We start from the raw sequence: 6,219 nt of genomic DNA on the forward strand, positions 1-6,219 counted from the left end.
TCTCAATTTGGTGTCAAGTGGGGGCCTTAGTGACCTACCCACCAAGGAGCAGCCCAGCTCTACACTAACCAGCTGGTTCTCCGGAGCCTCACTTCCCCCTCTGGAGCTTCAGTGATTCCCCCTGCTGTAAAAAGGGAATAATGAGTCCTGCTGGGCCTGTGTCCTGTGGTGGTAATTAAAACAGAGTGATTTGCAGACATCAAAACTATTGAGTACGTTAAGAACATAAGACTTTAGTTCATTACCCACAGCAAAGGTGCTTGGGGAGGGGATGGGCTGGCTCTGGATGAGCTGGTGTGAGCTGATGAGCTGACCTTTCTTGATCATTTCAGGTTCTGGAATTTCTTTGTTCTTAACGGCAACTTTATAGATCACTGAGATACAGGAATGGACAAGTCAGACCCACTTCCTGTCCACTCAGAGGTCACAGACTCTGGGGCTGCCCTGTCTAGTATGGTAGCCATAAGCCACCCATGGCTATTTAAAAATAAATTAGTTAAAATTAAATAAATTAATAACTCAGTTCCTCAGTAATGTTAGCCATATTTCAAATGCTCAGTGGCCACGTGTGGCTATCACCCTAATAGGCTTTACATGTATAGAACATTTCCATCATCACAGAAAATTCTATTGCATAGCATTCCTCTTGGGGCTATAGGCTAACAGGTAATTATAATGAAGTGTGGTAGAGATGTGTTATGACAGGAGGAGCATGGGGAGCTCCAGGAGCCTGGTCAGGGGAGCATCTAGTCAGGATTTGGGGATCTGGGAAGTCTTCCTGAGACTTCAGCTGAGAGCTGAAAGCAGCCAAGTAAGAGCACAAGGAAGAGTGTTCTTGGCAAAGGGAATAGAATATGCAAAGAGAGAATACATTCAGGGAAGTGAAAATTGTTCACTCTGAGTGGAGCTTGGAGTTTGAAGCAAGGGGGAAGTAAGAGAGATGGGCCTGGAGAAACAAGCAAGGCCAGGTCACAAGAGGCCATACTCAGTTGAGCAGGGAGTTGGGAGGTGGAGGATAGGAGGTGAGAGATGGGGAGAGTCCATGGAATCCCATCCTCTGCTGCTTCTGCATCCTTCAGATTGGAACTCCATGGGGAATGCTAGAGAGACCTCCTGGCCCAACAGATGAGGAAGTGAAGGCCAGACAGGGGAAGTGCCTTTCCAAGTGAGTAAACAAAGGGACTTCCTGACTCCTGGTCCAGTGCTCTTTCCCACACTGCACTTGGTCCCTTGGTCACACTGGCCACTTCTTAAATGTCCAATAGCCACATGTGGCAAGTGCCTACCATACCAGACTGTGCAGATATGTCCATCAACACAGAGAGTTCCATAGGACCAGCAGCACCAGTCCTTGAGCTAGATCAGGTGCAAAGGATGATACACTTCCCTGCACAGAGACCCTTTTCTCTGCAGGGAGTAAAAATACATCTCAGCTGACTGTGTCAGGTGCTCTGTCTCTGCCCTCTTAACAGCAGCTTGCAGGGCCTCTCTCAGCCATGTCCCCAACGGGGCAGAAACAGGCACTGGGGATGGTGGCAGGACTCGATTTCAGGGAGAAAGATTTTTCCCTGGCTCCCTGTGGGAAGCCACCTGGTGGCCTAGGAAGCCATCTGGGTCAACCAGAGCCTTCTGTGGAACTGAAGAATGTCGCTTCCTTGAGGAAACTTTGTTTCAGATTCCTCATCAGTATAGTGTGTAATTCAGCCCTAACGTTCCCAGATTGCAATATTCCCTCTAAATGTGATATTTTTGCTGCACAGGCTACAGTAGTCATCAGATTTCTGATTTCACAAGGCCTTGCTTGGACTGGTTCCTGCTCATGACATCTTAAACGGTGGAAGGACTTTGAAGGGCTGAGGAGGCTCAAGGCACTGGACCCACATGAACTGGAATCTCCAGTTAGGAATGCTTGGGGATCCCTGGGTGGCTGTCTTGCACATCCCGGGGGAAGATCAGCTCTGGGCTCTCTGTACTGAAAAGCTGAGCACAATTAGCTTCTCCCACCTTCTCTCTCACCTCTTCTTCTTCCAGCCATGGAGTCCCTGCAATTGCCTTCCTTATTCAGGCCATGGGATGGACATCGAGGAGGAAGAGGCCCTTGGACTATGTATCAGAGGAGCTGAGTTTGAGTCCTGGCTCTGCTGTGTGGCCTGGGCAAGTCCCTTCCCCTCTCTGGTCCTCAGCTTCCCTTTCTGTAATGTGAAGGAATCAGACTAGATGATCACTAAGGGACCTTCCATTTTGACACTGGAAGGAAGTCTGAAAGTTCAGAGAAAGGAGAAATCAGGGCAGGCCAAGATGGTCAGGAAATAATAACACTAATAGCTAATATTTAGGATTAACATGTACTAGGCATGATACTAAGGGCTCCTTAAACTGTTTCATGCATATCCTCATCAGAATCCTATGAGATTGGTACTACTGTCCTATGAATGAAGACACTGAGGCTCACAGTGGTTTAAGCCAACAGCTAATACATAGCACACAGCTGGAGCTCAAACTCAGGTCATGTCTGCAGAGCTCACCTGGGGGAGATGAGATCCACGCTGGACCTCAAAAGATGGGCGAAATTTGGATATGCACAGGGAACCTCTCACAGGTCCACTCCTTTGTTAACTAATTGCCCAACCCCATCTCTCCCACCCTGACCTCTCTGGTTTCACTGAGATTATGGGAACAGCACTGGGCCAGTCAAATAATAGTCAATATTTATTTAGCAAATGAATGGATATGACTCCATGGGTTTCCCAAATCACCAAGTCTGTTGAATGCTCCCCAAGGGGAGGAATTCCTCATGCCATGGGGACCTAGTCCAGGGCTCTGGACAGATTTCTGGATCCTACCACAGACCTAAGAAATCATACTTTCTGGGGGGTAGGGCCCTAGAGGCAGCATTTTTAGTAAGCTCTCAGCAGTTATCTTAGTACTTCGCAGTTTGAGGGCCTAAGCTTAATAACTGGGTCTTGCAAAGTGAGAATTATTTGCTCTTATTAAAGCAGCCAAGAACTCACTGTCGTGGACCAGTGGGAGGTGCCTAGTGTGCTAGTACTTCTCTGGGTCACCCTTGCATCAAATCCATGACTTTTGCAAAAATGCTTTGAGTCTAGAAGCTTCCACTAGGTGCCAGGCCCAGTGCTATTACTAACACTCTGTGTGACATGAGCAGTCCTCTCTGTCCCTCATCTTCCTCATCTGTGAAGAAGGGTCAATTCTTTTCCCGCGTACAATCCTGGGAATACCTGTAGGCATAGAAAAAGTGCCCTTTAAGATAATTTCATAAAGAATATCATAGGTCAGGGGTTCATCAATTTTAGCGTCTGCCAGAGTCATCTGATCCATTTAGTCTTGGGTGGGGCCTTAGATCAATGATTTTCAATCCTGGCTGCATGTTAGAATCACCTGAGGAACTTTGTCAAAATAGAGGCTCAGGCCCCGCCCCATGCTAATTATATCAGGATCTTCGAGGATGGGGTGTGTGGCCTGGGGTTTTCATTTAAAAGCTCCCCAGGTGATTCAAAGTCATGACTCCTGCTCTCAAAGCTGCCTTTCTAACAGTTGGTTCTGATGCAGGTGGTCCCAGGACCTCACTGTCCTGCTTTTTGTTCCAGGGAAAGTGCCTTTTCAGTACCAGCATCAGAGACCAAGAGGACACCAGATCTTCGAATTAGAGAGAAGAGAGCTCTATCCCACTTTTTGTGGGTCACAAGACATTATACCTAGCGGCTATGAAAGGAAAAATTAAACCTCAAACCAAGTCACTATGAGGGGAGGATATACATGTAATTCTGTCAGGATCTGAAAAATGGGATTCAGGAATGCATTTTGCAAAATTGTGCTTTCCAAGGAAAGGAAATGAAATGGATACAAGGCAGTATGTTGCAAGCTTCTTGTCAAAGGAAGAAGATCCAAGGACAAATGTTGCAAGACTGTGCTGCTAAAGGAAGTGGCTTTTTTGCTCATTCGATCTAGAACAAAGCTTAGAGTTTATCTTGACCACTCCCTTGGCTGTACAGAAAGGGAAACTAAGGCCCGGGGAGGGCAAGGCATGGGGCCAATGTCAGGTCGGGAGTTGCTGACAGAGTTAGCACTACTAGTCTTCTCTACCACCTCCTGCCTGCTGCCTTTCCTCTAGTCTTCAAGTATCCGCTTCTGGTTTTGCTCCAGGCCCCCAGCCCACCGTCTACACTCACATTCTCTAGAACAGCACCCCAGGTCACACAATGAGACTAAATCTGTGAGCCTGGATCTCCACCTGCCAGATAAGAGGGGTCAAAGCCAGCAGGAGGCTGGGGCAAACTGGAGAGGAAGGAGCTGAGTCTGATGATGTGGCCTGACCTCAGAAAGGAAGCCTGGTCACCAGGGGGAATTTCCCAGGGGTGAGGTCTCATGTCTATGCAAATAATGCGCTGCGATTAACCTGGACCCCAGGATGGGAGAGAGCCCAGAGGAGATAGGATCCGGAGACAGGGAAATGGGCAAGGCAAGTGATGGAGCCTGACAACAGAGCGCCGTGCCAGGCTCCTTGTATGCTGCATCTCATTTTGTCCCTGCACTGGCCTCCTAAGTAGGCCCGCTGGGAGCCTGAGGTCCGGTGAGGGGAAGGTACATTTGCCCAAGAGAATGCAGTACAACCCAAGGGGAGACCAGGCCTGGGAGAGCAGTGATGAAGGTGGATTTGGAGCTGCTGCCTGCTGACCAGAGTGACAGTAACAAGGCTAGAGTCAGAGACCTCTAGCAGTTTCATTTTGGGTTTCCATCTCACTCACCTGGGGAGTTTTATCCTGGGGACAGCTAAAGGCAAAATGGAGAGGTAGTGACCCTGACTTCCCTTGGGCAAATCCCTGCACTCAGGCTTCCCAAAACTCTAGGTGGGGTGTCTGGCAGTGGCACCATTAACCCTTTCACTGCCAGCTTCTGGAACACTTCTAGAAAAGTGAACAGAATGGAGTGGGGGCTTTTGAAGGAAAATCTCTCCCTCTCGCCTCTTTACATTTCACTCACATGAAGCCTCACTATTCCAGGAAGACTTCCTCGGGGATTTTGTTCCTTTTGAAGGCTGATCCCCCACTTACAGCCTGGTTTTCTGAGGAGCTGGTCTCGCCTCCTCAGAGCAGGGCTGCAAGTAGGAGCAGAGCTCAAGCCAGAGCAGTTGGGGGCAAAGTCTGCCCTCCGTAGAGCCTGGTTGTTCGTTCTCCTACTGAAGAATGCACATGAGAGCAGGCAGGCCGCTGATTTCTGGAATTGTGTACTATACACTAAGGCTGTGTGCCAAGAAAAAGTATGAGTGTATACACGCCCTCAGTGAGTGAGTGAGAGGCAAGTCTAGGTACTTGGGTGAAGAGTTTCCTGTATGGCCAGTAGTACATAGATGGACGACAGTATCTGTATTTCTGAGCAGTCTATTTGTGGGTCCAATCATTTTATTTTGCCCCATGTGGTCCACAGTGTGCATTTCTGTGTGTGTGTTACCAGCAGTGTGCTTCTGATCCTGAATATACATAGTGTGTCCCCGTGGGTATGGCTGGCAGTGATTTGGAATTCTGCGTGTGTGACAAACAGTATTTATGGGCTTTGAGTGGACACATGATGTGTGGGAGAACAGAATTACTGGCTCAGCACAGGCTTGGGATCTCTAGGTTCATTCCTCCCCTTCCCTGCTCACCCATCAGGCCCTCCTGTCCCTGCCCATGGCTATCTCTATCTAGGTCAAGGTCCATGGCCATCCCAATGGAGTAGTCACTAGGCAGTTCTGACTACAGTTGGCAGCACAATAGGCAGATGGTGGTAGCTGGGAGGGAGGGGTAAGTCCATCCCACAGAAGGAAATGCATGTTCCAGAAACTGCTACAACAGCTGGGCTCGGGGGAAGGGCCCATTCTCAGATGGCTCTGGTTTAGGGCTTCTTTAATTCTTACCTGAGAGGTGGGTACCAGAAGCCTCTGGCCTCACATTCGGCTTTTAAAAGCACTTCCTGCCTTTGGGTCCCCAGGTAATGACATCTGGTTTTGTAGAACTGCCTCCCTCTCCAATTCCTCACGGCAGATAGGGCGGCTTGCTTGGTTTCTCACACCCCCAAGTCTTTCTTCTCTTTTCTCCATGTCTGCTTTTTCTACCCTGGCTCATACCCTCATCCCTCCATTTCTGGGGAACACTTCAAGCTTATGCAATGGTCTCCCAGCCAGTTTCCTTCTCCACGCTGGCCACAGAGATGTCTTTCTAA

Source organism: Vulpes lagopus, chromosome 3 (genome assembly GCF_018345385.1).
Source record: "Vulpes lagopus strain Blue_001 chromosome 3, ASM1834538v1, whole genome shotgun sequence".
Classification (NCBI taxonomy): Eukaryota; Metazoa; Chordata; class Mammalia; order Carnivora; family Canidae; genus Vulpes; species Vulpes lagopus.